The sequence below is a fragment of the Halichoerus grypus genome, chromosome 1, assembly GCF_964656455.1.
Source record: "Halichoerus grypus chromosome 1, mHalGry1.hap1.1, whole genome shotgun sequence".
In the NCBI taxonomy this organism is placed as follows: domain Eukaryota; kingdom Metazoa; phylum Chordata; class Mammalia; order Carnivora; family Phocidae; genus Halichoerus; species Halichoerus grypus.
Genome location: NC_135712.1, coordinates 27,293,084 through 27,308,679, shown reverse-complemented (window position 1 = coordinate 27,308,679; position 15,596 = coordinate 27,293,084). Strand labels below are relative to the sequence as shown.

At 37.6% G+C, this 15,596-nt stretch overlaps 1 long non-coding RNA gene across 4 annotated transcripts in view; it reads left to right on the top strand.

The window, feature by feature from the left end:
• LOC118546276 (uncharacterized) overlaps positions 1-15,596 on the top strand; it is a 522,743-nt gene that overhangs the window by 270,452 nt on the left and 236,695 nt on the right. For all 4 annotated transcript variants that reach the window (XR_013442218.1, XR_013442220.1, XR_013442219.1 and 1 more), the window contains one exon: positions 4,824-4,903. This is a non-coding gene — a long non-coding RNA (uncharacterized LOC118546276). The remainder of the gene's footprint in view (positions 1-4,823; positions 4,904-15,596) is intronic.

Genomic DNA, 15,596 nt, shown 5'->3' with positions numbered 1-15,596 from the left:
TAAACATGTTCTGGGACTAATGTTTTATAGAGGAAAGTACTGCTAAAATACCGTAGCAATTGCTGCTAGAATTAAATCCTTATCCAATCAACAAAGTTTTCAGGTTTGTAAAACCTCAGTGGACAGCTTGATGTTGGGTCTTGGATCCTGTAGGCAATCTGAACTATTGACCTTTTAGAAGCGGGCAGTGAATAGTTAAGTGCCTACTTACAAAACAGTGCACCTGGAACATATTTTAAGATCCAACATCTTTGGAATTTGCTAGTACCACTTTGGAATGGACAACTAAAATGCGTATTTCATACTTTGGATACTATGAAAATATGCTGAATTTAGGGACAGAAAGGTATTGAGCAGTATTTAATGGTACTGGCCCTAAACATGACAGGGATTATTATTTGCTTGCAAAACATAATTTTCTGGGAGCCCCAGGGCTCATTAAGCCCCAAACTATCTTGTTCACTCCCTATCACTCAATGACATTCCACCCCGGGAGCTCTTCTCCTCTTATTTGAATTAGATAATCAAAATAACCCATACTTGTCTATCTCATGACTCTGCTTAGGCCTTGTCTCTTCCCAAAATGCTTTTTTCCTTTATGTCTCTATCACTACCCATTAGAATCATGTGCTGCCTTCAAATGACTCGGTCTCCCTAACACCCTTCCAAATGTTCTCCATAGTGGACAGCTCTTCGTCCAGGCCTCTGCGCGGTAATCCAAGTGTTCCCTCCTTTCCTATGTCCTAACAGAGCTTAGCTTGCCTCTTGGTTATAACACACTCTATGAAATACTGCTGTTGGGAAACATGTATAATAGTCTATCAACACTCATGTGGTATTCTTGGTAATCAGACACCATGTTTTGCTTATGATAGTGTCTTACACAGAGTAGATACTCAAAATTAAATGGCATGGCAACTTTCAAAATTGGCCTTTATCATCTTCACCTTAGGAAAGTCACATAGAAACCAGATTGAAAATCACATTCTGAGTTTCTATTTATTAGTTTACTTACTGAAATATACACAGACTACTTCACATATAAACAAGAAATTTCTTTCTCTTGGACCCAGGTATTTTTAGTATATTTTTCATTTTCTTTCTCCCCCCGCGGGGGCCCCCCCCCCCCCAGTTTGAAGGTCACAGACAGTTTATCTTTCTATAATTAGATGAGGAGAAAAAAAAATTGAAGAACCCACTGGTAGCAGGAAGAAGCTAGGGTCTTTTAGGGTCTAGCATTTGGTGAGGTAGATATTCAGTTACTGTGTATTTACATTATTTTTCCACGGCCGGACACATGGCGGAGACTTGGGAACACACATGCTGGGAGCCATAACTTGCTCGCAGGGCTGTTGTCGCCACAGTAGTTGGCTATGCTGTGCCCCAGACAAATGAGGTGCTGGTCTGTTCCCATAGATCTTTATCGCAGTCTTCATCACAAGGAGGGCACTGCCATGAACTCTCAGCCAGAGTCTCTTGTCCAAGATTCCCGGTTTGGTTGACAACATCCTGCTCAACAACTTGTATCCTCACAGCTTGAGATTGGATGACTGTTTTGGGCCAGAGGAACCTGGTGGCAAGCACTGAAGGGACAGTAGCCAATTTGTTTGCAACATCGGGATGATTCCTTCTGCAGTTGATAAGATGATAAGGAAACCTGCAGGCCCTGATCTGATGGTTTTTATCAGAGGGGCATTGTAATAGCTCTTTAGGGTCCAGGGAATTGATGTAAGTTTTGTCCATTTTGTAAATGAAGGAGCTGAATCCAAGTGCTCAGTGGAGACACACGCTCTCGCCATAGTCACTTTCTCCCCATATCTGTGCCCCAGCTTTAGTATATTTCTATACTAAATATTTCTATATTTCTGACCAAGTGACAATAAGAAATATACTTTTCAGCTCGCTGAAATTTAAAAAAATTTTTTAAAAGCAGTAAGATACATATAACTGCAGAATCAAGTTTTTGTCTCTTATTCTCTCCAGACGTGGTTCTTCACCCATTTCTTTTCATAGTTAGAATCTTTCTTTTTTAACTTTTTACTTTTAAATAATTTCAGACTTGCAAACGAGTTTGAAAAATACCACAGAAATTCTCTTACAGTTTTCACCAGCATGCCCAAATAATTACCATTTTACATAACCAGGATATAATTATTGAAACCAGGAAATTAACAATAAAGCAATTCTATTAACTACTCCATAGACCTAGTCAAGTCTCCTTGGTTGTTTCATTAAGGTCCTTTCTCTTGGTCCAGAATCCAATTCTAAGTTACCTTAGTCTCCCTCAGTCTTCCTTTGCCCATCATGACCTTGACGCTTAGAAAGAGCTTGAGCCAATTTTTTTATAGAATGTCAATTTCAGGTCATCTGATGTATAAGCAATGATTATAGTCTTGAGAAATATATTCATAACCTAGAATATTTGTGAGAGTTATTTGGATGGAAAACATTTATTTCCTCAAATATTTTGTTGAATGATAGCCTTAGTGTCCCTGTGGTAACAGTGGATATTTTCAGGTTTTAAAAAAAGGCAGAAAGTCTTATTTTTCTGCTTTGCAGATGTTTTGCCTTGTATTAGTCTTTTGAAGGATTTATAATGAGATTGTATTCCAGAGCTCTGTCGATCTCTGTTAATATGAATACGTGTCTTTTATCAAAAAATGTTTTTTAAATATGAAGCAAATTTTTTGATCACACACATTACATTGTTTTTCTTAGTAATCAGTAGGTAGGTAGTATCAGACAGCTCGAGGTGCTGAAATTTAATCGTTCGAAGTGATCTACTCATTGCCCTGGCTGGAAACTCTTGGGCTTGATTTATGCACCTCTTCAGTGGATATCACACAGAAACCACATTTAAAATATGGTACTTTACAATTGATATTGTTCAAGGTTTTTTTGACGTGTTTGTCTTCCTGCTCTCCAATTTCAAGTGTGCCTTTCCCTCTGGATAACTGTCCCGTCCTGCTTTTTTGCTAACTTTTCTACTCATTTTGACCATTTCCTGCCTTGATTGACTAATTTACCCCAATCTGCAATCTAGTTTCTCTCCCCACCACCTCACTGAACCTGCTCCTTCCAAAGGTGCACATGACTTCCTAATAGCTGAATTTGCTGCTTGTGTGCATCATTTGACAATGTTGGCCACTTTCTTCTTTCATGAAATACCTTCTTACAATATATGAGGTACACTCTCAGTTCTTTTGCTGCTTCCCAGAGGTTTTTTTCTTATTCACATCTTCTCTTGTGTTTAAATATAGGCATTCTGTGGGTTTATTCTCTAGCCATACCAAGGCATACGCTCTGGGCTAACTCAAAGTCTCCCTGAGCTTCAGTTCCCATCTTTGTGCAGATGACTCAATCTTTACCTCTGATTTGGATACCCATTCTGAGGTTTAGTTCTGAATTTCCCATTGATACTTCAAACTCAGTTAGCCATCAAGCTAAAATCATTAATTCCCCCTTGAACATGAACTTCTTCTTTCTCCTACCCCTACTCCTGGGCTTGGGCTGGGGTGAAATCACGCATTAGATTCTTCCATCACACTTCATCCTCTGCCTCCTAACCCATGCTATTCTCTTGATCTGGATTGTTCTTCTTCTCTCTTCCCATGTTTTACATGCTGATTTTTCATTTCAGTACAGTTGAAATTGTACCTCAGTGATGCCTACCCTGACCATCTCAAAATTAATGAAGACTCTCATGTTTATAATTAATTTCATTGTTTTGTGTTTTATCATTAGTTGTAGGCATGTCTGTATTGCTTTCCTCGTTGGACTGTAAATCCCTCACGTGATCTTGGTGGCCCTTATAAACCAGCCCAGTGCCTACTTACATACTGATTTGTTGAATTGACTTAAAATGAATCACCCCTGGTTTGCTGCTATTGTTGTTATGTTTATTTGTTCTGTTTTATTTTTAATGGCCCTGCAAACAACATGCTCCCCTCAAGGATGATAATGCTACACTGTTAACACAGAAGCATTCTATTTCCTCCCTCCTTCCTTTTCTCCTTCCTTCCTCCCTTCCTCCCTCTCTCCCTTCCTTCCTTTATAATAGGGGCAGAAAAAATTAGAATGAGAGCAGCTGACAATCTCTAAGACATAATTTATACCCTCTCAATTACTCAGAGCAATATCTTAGGCAGTTACTACAGTAAAACTTTTCATCAAACCCAGTATGCTGAGGCCGGAAACATAATCACATTATTTGCAATTTATTGTTGCTCCCTTAGTGATCTGCAGATCAAAAGGTATCTGTTCTGACACTTCATTTCTGAAACTTAATGTTGTGTTTGTTTAATTCACCTAATTAGGACTTCTTAGCACCTCAAATGGGTGCTTTAAAAAACAACAACACCCAGCTGTTAGCCTAGGGACAAAAGAATAAATGCAAATTTAGCACTTTTCAAAGGTGAATCCGCACATTTTGATGTCTTGACAGCATTCAATAAAAATCAAGTGTCCTTAGACACAATCTACAAATTTCCTGATTGTTTCTGGACCCAAATCACTTAATAAATATGAAATGTAGGGGCGCCTGGGTGGCTCAGTCGTTAAGCGTCTGCCTTCGGCTCAGGTCGTGGTCCCGGGGTCCTGGGATCGAGCCCCACATCGGGCTCCCTGCTCCGCCGGAGGCCTGCCTTTCCCTCTCCCACTCCCCCTGCTTGTGTTCCCTCTCTCACTGTGTCTCTCTCTGTCAAATAAATAAAATCTTAAAAAAAATATATGAAAGGTAGTTTTTAAAAATTGACCATTTTCTGGGGGAAATATATATGTATATGCGTAAGTACAATCTTTTATAATATAAAAATACCTTTCAGGAGCTTGTTGCTGCTTCTGAGATAAAGAAAATTCTCGATGTCAAGATTTAAACAGAGAAGAGAATGAAATACACAAAATGGTAAGTGACTTGCAAATAGACCAGAGCAGCCAATTTTCTAATGTACCATTGTGTAGTTATCATTTATAAGTTGCACACATACAAAATACATACTTTCTTTTTTAGTTTTTTGAGGAATCTCTATACTGTTTACCAGAGTGACTGCACCAACTTATATTCCCACAACAGTGCATGAGGATGCCCTTCTCCCCACATCCTTGCCATAGCTTGTTTCTTGACTTTTTTATACTCGCTGTTCCAGCTAGTGTGAGATGATATTTTGTTGTGGTTCTTATTTGCATTTCCTGATGGTTAGTGATGTTGAGCATCTCTTCATGTGTCTGTTGGCCATCTGTATATCTTCTTTGGAAAAATGTCTTTTCAGGTCCTCTGTGGATTTTTAATCAGATTATTTGTTTGTTTGGCATAGAGTTGTATGAGTTGTATGAGTTCTTTATATATTTTGGACATTAACCCCTTATCAGATATATGATTTGCAAGCACTGTGGAGTTTCCCTAAAAAACTAAAATTAGAAGTAACATATGGATCCAGTTAATTCCACTTCTGGGTATTTACCTAAAAAAAATGAAAACAGTAATTCAAAAAGATACATGCATCCTTGTATTTATTGCAGTGTTATTTATAGTGGTAAAGATACAGAAGCAACCTAAATGTCTATTGATAAGATGAATGGATAAAGAAGATGTGGTATATATACACAATGGAATAGTACTCAGCCATAAAAAAAAAAAAAAACCAATGAAATCTTGCCACTCACAACATGGGTGGGCCTAGAAGCTATTATGCTAAGTGAAATAAGTCAGACAGAGAAAGGCTAATACCATATGATTTCACTTATATGTGGCATCTAAAAAAAAATGAAACAACAGAAAGAGAAACAGACTCATAGAGAACAAACTAGTGGTTGCCGGAGGGGCTGGGAGTAGGGAATGGGAAAGCAAAATAGATGAAGGGAAGAGGCACAATCTTCCAGTTATAAAATAAGTAAGCATTGGGGCTGAAAAGTACAGCATAAGGAATATAGTCAATGATATTGTAATAACGGTGTATGGTGACAGATAGTAACTACATTTATCATGGTGTTTCATAATGTATATAATTGTCAAATCACCATGTTGTACACCTGAAACTAGCATAATATTATATGTTAATTAAATTATGCTATACTTCAGTTAAAAATGTAAATAAATAAATAAATATAAATAAAATGTATGCCTATGTTAGTCACTTTTGCAAGCAGTTATGAAATATGACATTTGAATTGAACTTTGTCCCCTCCTATATACTTCTTTTGATAAACTTGGTAAAAGACACTTGGCTATCCCCCATAGCAGGTGATTTTATTTTATTTTTTTTAAGATTTTATTTATTTATTTGAGAGGATGAGAGCAAGAGAGAGAAAGCATGAGCAGGGGGAAGGTTGAGGGAGAAGGAGACTCCCAGCTGATCAGGGAGCCTGATGCAGGACCCTGGGATCATGACCTGAGCGGAAGGCAGACGCTTAACCCACTGAACCACACAGGCACCTGATTTTAACTTTGATTTTTAATCAGGGAGACTTCAAGATTACTTGTATGCCTAGGACACACGTATTTTGCACTCCTACTACCATGGAATTTTTTAAGGTGGCATTTAGGATCACAGCACTAGTTTATAAATAGCAAGCAGAGACTACAATTTAGGTTATTCAAACTATTCAACATAAACATGCAACAGTTAAATAAATATATCTTGATGCTTAAAGGGCTTTTTATTAGTTTACAAAAGCAAGTTAGTTTTACTTAGTTTATCAGAATCACTAGTGCCCTCGGTTGTTTTCTTTTCTTGCTGTGTTTTCTCTAATGGATATTAGAAACATATTGCATAAGCTTCCTTTTCTCATTCTATTCAGAAGACCCTCTCTAGGGCCTCCCAGAGAATGAGTGATAGAGGGTTGAAAGAGCATAGGGAGGATAAGAGAAGAGAGTTCCAGAGTCATTGCTGGAGCTCGAGTGTAGGCATGCAGCTGGCTTTGCACTGTGCCTAGCCCCACGGCCATCCTGCCCCATCCAGTGCTCAAGGAAGCACTGCATGAGTAGGGTGACATGGTGGCACAAACTAGATTTTTCCACTAGTCAAATTTCAGAAACCATTCACAGGTCCCACTTTATTTGGTTAGTGTCATTCTTTTAGACTAGAACTCCTTAAGTTGGGATCAAAGAATAAGCTTTATATAAAATAATCAGTAATCCCTCTGAAATTATATGCAATGTAGTGTATGCATATCCCTTTTTTTCCCCTATGGAGGCAACTAATGGGTTTTATTAATTTTCCAAAGGTCTTCATGACACACAAGAAGTTTTTATGTAACATGGTTCTACTAATTTAGAACAGAGGTGATAAAAATGAACATTTTAAAGAAAGTGTGGAATATATATATATATAAAATTAATATTCCAGGTGGTACTGGGTATAAAATTTGTACCCTCATGACTTCTTTTTAATTATAAATGTTTTTAGAGGAATAAAAACTACTCAAAAAGTTTTATTGGTGTGTTCCTATTCATTATTCTCTAAACTCTGAACCAAATTTGAATCATTATTCTTACAAACAAAAAATATATAAAACTCCATTCACATTTGTTTTATAGTCACTTTACAAACTCTTACATAAACTTTTAGCTACCCTATGATTAAATGTATGTTTTTAAAAGCCATCTATTATTTTTTTAAATATTCTGCTGATATTGGCATCTGTTATAGGAGTATTGATCTCTATTGCCTCCAGGGTTTTGTTTTTGTTTGTTTGCTTTATTTGTTTGTTTTTGCTTGAAGTTATAAATAGAAAAATTAGTTCTGACCCAGTCATAGTTTTTCTTATCTTAGCTTGAGACTTGGGAGATTATTTGTTCTGCCTCCTGCGTAATATCCTTCTCCCTGCTAATGTGGACATTGTCTCCCACTTCCATTTATACTAATGAAAATATTGATTCTTGGGTATTCCAGCAAACTATTTTGTTCTCACTGAACTCTATTAACAAAGATTCTCAGCCTGTGTCTATACCAATTGATAATTAATATTATCCTTTTCATTAAATATGCCAGATATAAAGGAGTAGTCCAGATATTTTGGTAATTTTTTTGGTGGGGGGAGAGGGGAGGTTATCTTGGTTTTTGATGAGCCCAAGAAGACTTCCCATGCCAGCCCAGGTCCCCATTTGATGGTGAATGGGTTCCCCACCTAAAAGATATCTGAAGCCTACTGGCTTCAATCATTGCACAGAAGTATTTTTGTAATATTTTTTCTTCTCTTAGTGAATCTCTTTTCCAGAAGAAAAAGTTGAAATTTAATGAGATCAATGTCGGAAGCCAAAAGTTGCTCTGAGTTATAGTGTTGTTTCTCAGCCAGATGCTTGTCTCTTCTGCTCAGCTGCAAAATTTCTTTGTACACAGGGGTCTCTTTAGTGCCAAGGGGGGATCAGCAAAAAGGAGAAGAAAACGTAGCTGCCGCTGTGTGAATGATCCCATGTGCACTGACTCCTTCAGTGAGTTTTCTTTAGAATCATTGGGGGAATGCTTTGCCTAACCACCTATCCCAACATTTAGGATTTATTTTTAAGATGGTCAGTTAATATTTCTTGAACATAAACTTTTGGCCAGAGTAACTGGAAATTTCAGTTTATTAAATTTTTACATACTTAACTATGGTCTACAGGGTATTTTAAACTCAGCCATTTGGCTTTACATCTACTTTCTTGCCCCCCAAAATATGTAGTGTGAAATGTATGAGAAGTAATTGGATAAATTGCCTTTTCCAAACCCCCATTTCTCATTTATTCAGATAATAGAGAAAAAATATACAGTATGATATATATGATGAAACACACTAGAAACACACTAGATTATAAGCTTGCATTTCTAGGAAAATTAAACAGAAGTGTTACCACTTCTGTTGGAAGTTCCACATAAGTTGGAACATATGTCCCTAAATCCATAAGGTAGTATATATTAATGTGTGAAAATCTAGCTTGAGAAAAAACCAAAACATTATGGAATAGTTAGATGACTTATAAGACACCATACTATGGAATATTAAGTAACTTTTAAGAAAGACTATGCTAGGACTATATGTTCTGGCTTGGAAAGTTTTCCATGATATATTTTGGGGGTAAATGAGATAAATTACAGCATATGTATGATGAGATCACTTTCTGACAGAAAAAAAACTTTATCAATCTTACATTATAGCCACATGTACATATGTAGAGAGAATTATAATTTTAGTCCATTTGCTTTACATAAAGACAAATAAGTATACATTTGTTCATGCCGTAAAATGTCTTGAAAACTCCCAGGTTACTAGTTATAGATATCAGGGGAATAGAATGATAGAAAAAGGAAAGAAAGTCCTCTTTACTTTCTCCTTTATATACTTCTAAATTACTAGATTTTTTTTAACCTCAAGAAGGTTTTATTTTTATAATTTAAAACAGTCAGGTATGATACTTATTTAACAATTGTTTAAATGTCTCATTTGTCTGACCTGCTAATAGTATTCTGCTTAGCAACATATTTTGGAAAGTTCCAAACAATTTATTCATAGAAACAAATGAAATAATATTGGGCTGAGGATATATTATTAGATTACATAAAGCTTTATTCTGATAAGAATCTATGTTGTATTTTTCTCTTCCAATTTCATAGCAATTGGGGTGACTCATTTTCTCTTTCACCAACTTGTTAGACTCCGGGAGACATTTCTCATGTGTCTTTATCTATTCTGTTTACCATTTCGCCACCACAGGTGTCATTTATAAACTTGCCAAAGCCTGGCTTGAATGGTCTTACCACTACTCTGGACTACTGCTTAGAGGAAGTGATCTGGAGGTTACAATACTTCTTACTGCTCTTCCTGGCTATAGGATCTCATTCACCAACCTTCCTCCAGGTTAATATAAGATACCCTCAGAAATTGTTTTATTTTCCATGGAAGGCAATCTTTCAACACCAGTCCAACACCCCCTTACTGGGCCCTCACCTTCCACAGGGGACTGAGCTTGAAATAGTATCAATATTCATATATAACTTATTTTTTTAAAAAAGGAACATGCAGGGGTGTCTGGGTGGCTCCGTTGTTAAGCGTCTGCCTTCAGCTCGGGTCATAATCCCAGAGTCCTGGGATCGAGTCCCGCATCAGGATCCCTGCTCAGCGGGGAGCCTGCTTCTTCCTCTCCTATTTCCCCTGCTTGTGCTCCCTCTCTAGCTGTCTCTCTCTCTCTGTCAAATAAATAAATAAAATCTTTAAAAAAAAAGGAACATGCATATGTATATATTTCTGGAGGAGTAGATGGTGCTTATTCTTTTATGTACTCATGCAGTGATTTTTTTAAAGACTTATTTGTTTTAGAGTGAGAGAGAGAAAGTGCACGTGCATGAGCGGGGGGAGGGGCAGATGGAGGGAGAGAATCTCAAGCAGACTCCCCGCTGAGTGTGGAGCCCAGCTTGGGGCTCAATCCCATAACCCTGAGATCATGACCTGAGCTAAAACCAAGAGTCCAACGCTCAACCAACTGAGCCACCCAGGGTTATGCAATAATTTTTAAATACAGTTTACCTACTGTGTGATCCTGGGAAAGTTCCTTAAATGCATCAAGGCTTAGTTTTCCGTATCTCATGTCTATAAAAGCAAGTCTATAAAATTGAAATTGAAAGCAAGTCTATAAAAATACCCAAGCCATAATATCATTTTGAAGATTAAATGAGTTGCTGTATGCAAAGTATTTAGAATAGTATCTGGCACAGAAAAGCACGAAATAAATATAAACTATTTGATTGTTTATAAAAAAATATAAACAATGATATTCTTTATTCATGAATATTTTAAAGAAAATTTAATAATAATAAATATATGATATTTACATGCTTTGCATTGATGGCCTGATGTAACTATTAATAATTACTGATAAAAGATGCCTAATATTTCTGGGGAAGACATTCTGATCAATAGTAGCTGTGATCAGTTAAGTATTTTAATAGTAATAGTAATAATAATAATAATAATAGAAATGACTCATTGTGATGCTTTCAAATGCACTATTCACATTTTAAATAGGTGACAGGTTATTATAGTAGTGGAAAATATAATCCTGATTATTAGTTGAATAAATTCTTTTTCTTATTACAGATTTTAAAAGTTACTAGAAGAGGCAAATATTGAGTACAGGTAATGCCAACGTTGGTGAATGAGGAAGTTGCATTTTCCTTGGGAAAGACAGTAATTGCCTTGGTTTTATTCCTTTCTGAAAGCCAATTTATGGATAAGTTAACATGCACAAAGCAAGTGCCACATTACTGACCCAGTAATGAGAGAGGAAGTAGGGCGGGAGAAAGAAAAGGAGAGAGTCCAGAAAGAGAAAGAATAGAAGGAATGAAAGGTAGGAAAGGGAAAGGGCTGGATGGATAGGGAAGGAAGGAAGGAAGGAAGGAAGGAAGGAAGGAAGGAAGGAAGGAAGGAAGGAAGGAGGGAGGGAGGGAGGGAAGGAAGGAAGGAAGGAGGGAGGGAGGGAGGGAGGGAAGGAAGGAAGGAGGGAGGGAAGGAAGGAAGGAAGGAAAGAAGGAGGGAAGGAAGGAAGGAAGGAAGGGAGGGAAGGAAGGAAGGAGGGAAGGAAGGAGGGAGGGAAAGAAGGAAGGAGGGAAGGAAGGAGGGAGGGAGGGAGGGAGGGAAGGAAGGAAGGAAGGAAGGAGGGAGGGAGGGAGGAAGGGAAGGAAGGAAGGAGGGAGGGAAGGAAGGAAGGAAGGAAAGAAGGAGGGAAGGAAGGGAGGGAAAGAAGGAAGGAGGGAAGGAGGGAAGGAAGGAGGGAAGGAGGGAAGGAAGGAGGGAGGGAAGGAGGGAGGGAAGGAAGGAAGGAAGGAAGGAAGGAAGGAAGGAAGGAAGGAAGGAGGGAAGGAGGGAAGGAAGGCAAGAGAGGAAATCTGATATAAATGAAAGACTCAGAAAGTTTCCAGTTTGGTACATCTCCTTTGTGTATTCCAGAAGTTAGATTGTCAAGAACTTGGCTTCTCAGAAATTTAGGCTATTAGCCATTCACAACTTACTTTGAATTAATTTAATCAGATTATCAGATTAGGATTTTGCTTAGAGCCTGCCAAAATCAGCTAGCCTGAGGAAACTGGAGTTTTGACTGAAAAGTGGAACTGACAGGCAGTTTGATTTCAAGCACAGGGCTGCCACTCCAGGAGGAGGGGATGTAGGCATTCAGTGGGGGAGGGGAGCCTGGGACAGCCAGAGGGCAGCATGAGGGCACTGGATGCCTGCGGGCTGATTAAGAGAGTTTACCAAGAGGTGAGAAGTTTCCCAAGACAAATAGCATACTTTGCACTTCGGCTAAGGTCCCCAGTGGCAGTGCACATTCTTGATATCTGCTCTTGTTACATTTAATTATGGTGATATTATTTGTGAGGTTAGAGGTACCACATTCTCTGCGAGGACGATTGAAGGTTATGGGCTTGTACCTGCTCATCTGCTCAGTTTTTACATCCCACTCCTTTCACTTATAAAATAAGATGTATTATATTTTAGACCTTTGCTACAAAAGGGCTCATAGGAATCATGTTTTGGGCTGACTTGAGATTTTAACCCTAAAACCTCATCAGCATTCCATACATTATGTTTCACATGGGCACTGTGGAGTATGGACTAGATACATCAGGACTATCATGCGCTTTTCGTGCCCACAATGGAGCATTTCAGACTTCTTCTGAAGACTCTAAATTTGAACTGTAATATGGTTCATGGCGGGGGGTGCTGTGGTGAAAGGGCGGGGGCTGGCCAGATGGAAGTGCGAGTCTGTTTGCCATCAGTGCCCTTTTCCTGAGAGACCTGCATTCCATTTCAATAAATGTTATCTCTACCTTCGAGTTTTAACACAAGAAAACTTATTATTAGAATATATAGAATGTGTTAAGGTATCAAATCCAGTTTTTATTATTGTGATTACTTTGTTTTAGATTCTAAAAACAATTGTAATAACTGTACACATTGAAGAAGTTCAAGTTCCATGAGCCCAAAGCAGGCACCTTAGAAAGAAAGTGAAGAACCCATAATAAAAGCCATTGTGATTACACTTCAAGATAAACACATGTGTATGAATGTGCAAAGGCTGCCATAAGAAAGTACTGCAATCTGGGTGACTTTAAACAACAGAAATTTATTCTCTTACAGTTCTGGAGGGTAGAAGTCCAAAATTACGGTGTCAGCAAGCCATGCTTCCACTGAATGCTTTCTTCCACACCTTTCAGCTAGCTTCTGGTGTCAGAGGCACATTCATACATACTTGCCATTAAAGAGTATAAGTTGGGGGTTTCTCAGAAAATATCTGCATCTGCAAACTTTCCATTAGATCTCACTTATCATGCTAGTGCTTTACACGTTTTTCCCTATGAAGAAGAAAAAATAAGTAGAAGAATTTTGTGTCTAGTAATTGTGGCACAGACTTGTAAATAATTGGGCCATTGTTACGGCTAGTACTGTTATGGCAAGTATTAGGGTAGAACATGTCATGACTGCTTTAGGTGGTCATCCAACATTGTGTTATCAAGAATATAGCATAATAAATCTATTTCTAGGTATGGGAAAAAGAGAAAAAGAAGCATAATATCTTAGGGAAGATTTCCAAATCCAAATATAGGGTTTGGTGTCGAACTTGAGAAAGACCTCTATACTGAGTCCTTTTTTAAATTTATTTTTATTTTGGGGCTTCTGGGTGGCTCAGTCGGTTAAGCATCTTCCTTTGGCTCAGGTCATGATCCCAGGGTCCTGGGATCAAGTCTCATGTCAGGCTCCCTGCTCCACGGGAGCCACATCTCCCTCTCCCTCTGCATACTGCTCCCCCTGCTTGTGCTCTCTCTCTCTCTTTCTCTGTGTCAAATAAATAAGTTAAAAATAAATAAATAAATTTATTTTTATTTTTGTCCAGCTTTATTGAGGTATGACAAACTTAAAATTGTATATATTTAAGGTGTACAATGTGGTGTCTTGATAGGAGTATACCTTGCATAAATGATTACAACACTCAACCAAGCTAATTAACATATCCATCACCTCATATGGTTATCTTTCTGTGTGTATGTGTGGCAAGAACACTTAAGATCTACTCTCTTAGCAAATTTCAAGTATACAATGCATTAATATTTATTGCTACTGTGCTGTACGTTAGATCTCTAAAACTTATTCACATTATAACTGGAAGTTTTTACCCTTTGTGCAACATCTCCCCATCAGCGCCTGGCAACAATTATTCTTCCATCTGCTTTTCTAAGTTTGACATTTTTGTTTTTATTTTTATTTTATTTTTTATTTTTTTGTTTTATTTATTTTTTAAAAAAATTTTAAACATTTTTTCTTTAAATTCAATTAATTAACATATAGTGTATTATTAGTTTCAGAGGTAGAGGTCAGTGATTCATCAGTCTTATATGACACCCAGTGCTCATTACATCCCATGCCCTCCTTAAGGTCCATCCCCCAGTTACCCCATCCCTCCCCTCCCCCACAGCAACCCTCTTAGTCACAGGAAACAAACTGTTTGACATTTTTAGATTACACATATAAATGAGAGCACATAGTATTTTTCTTTCTGTGGCTGGTTTATTGCACTTAGCATAATGTCTTCCAAATTCATATACATTGTCACTCATGCCTCCTTTTTAAATGAGGGGCTAGATCGATGATGGTTAGGTGGTCCAGACACTGAAACAATATCTGTGTTTGAAAGAATGCAGTGCATTGATTGGCTTGTGCGGTTTTTACCTAATTCTGATGGCTTAAAGCAATCGTAGTTCACCTCTGATTTCTGTCATTGGAATCCTTTTATTAAAAAATGAATGTACCCTAATGTTATATAGATATTGTTAATTTTTCATATTGTAGAGAAATAATGTGAACAGCCCATTTTTATCCCTATGTGAATAACCATACACACACACACATTCTTTTTCTATTTTGATAGTGGAAGATTTGTCCTTCAAAATTATAATTAAAACTTTTTTTTGCTAGAGTGATCTAGGTCTGGATCTTCCTCCAATTTTGCCAAGCAAACCAATTTATTTATTTATTTATTTATTTATTTATTTATTTATTTAAATGAGAGAGAGAACAAGTGGGAGTGAGAGAAGGGGCAGAGGAAGAGAATCCCAAGCAGACTCCCCTCCAAGCGGGGAGTCCGACACATTGCCAATCCCACTCTCCATGAGATCATGACCTGAGCCAAAATCATGAGTCTGTCGCTCAAGGGACTGAGCCACCCAGGTGCCCCAAAAACAGTGATTTAATTTGGCATTAGGCTTGAGAAAATTCTCTTCTATTCTATCTTTGCTATCTTTAACTTTTTTATTTGTTCTGCTACTTAAGGATCATTAATTATCCATGAATTATCTTTCCATTTTTAATTATTTCTGTTCATCAATTTGTCTTTCATGATTTATTCTTCTCCTTGTCCTCCTCCCCCTCCCCTTCCTCCTCCTACTCCTCCTTTTCTTCTTTTCCTTCTTCTTCTTCTTTTCTTCTTCTTCTTCTTCTTCTTCTTCTTCTTCTTCTTCTTCTTCTTCTTCTTCTTCTTCTTCTTCTTCTTCTTCTTCTTTACTGGAACAAAATAAATCTTTTTGATCTCCCCACTAAAGTCTTTTATTTATTTATATTTTGTTGAGAACTTTTTC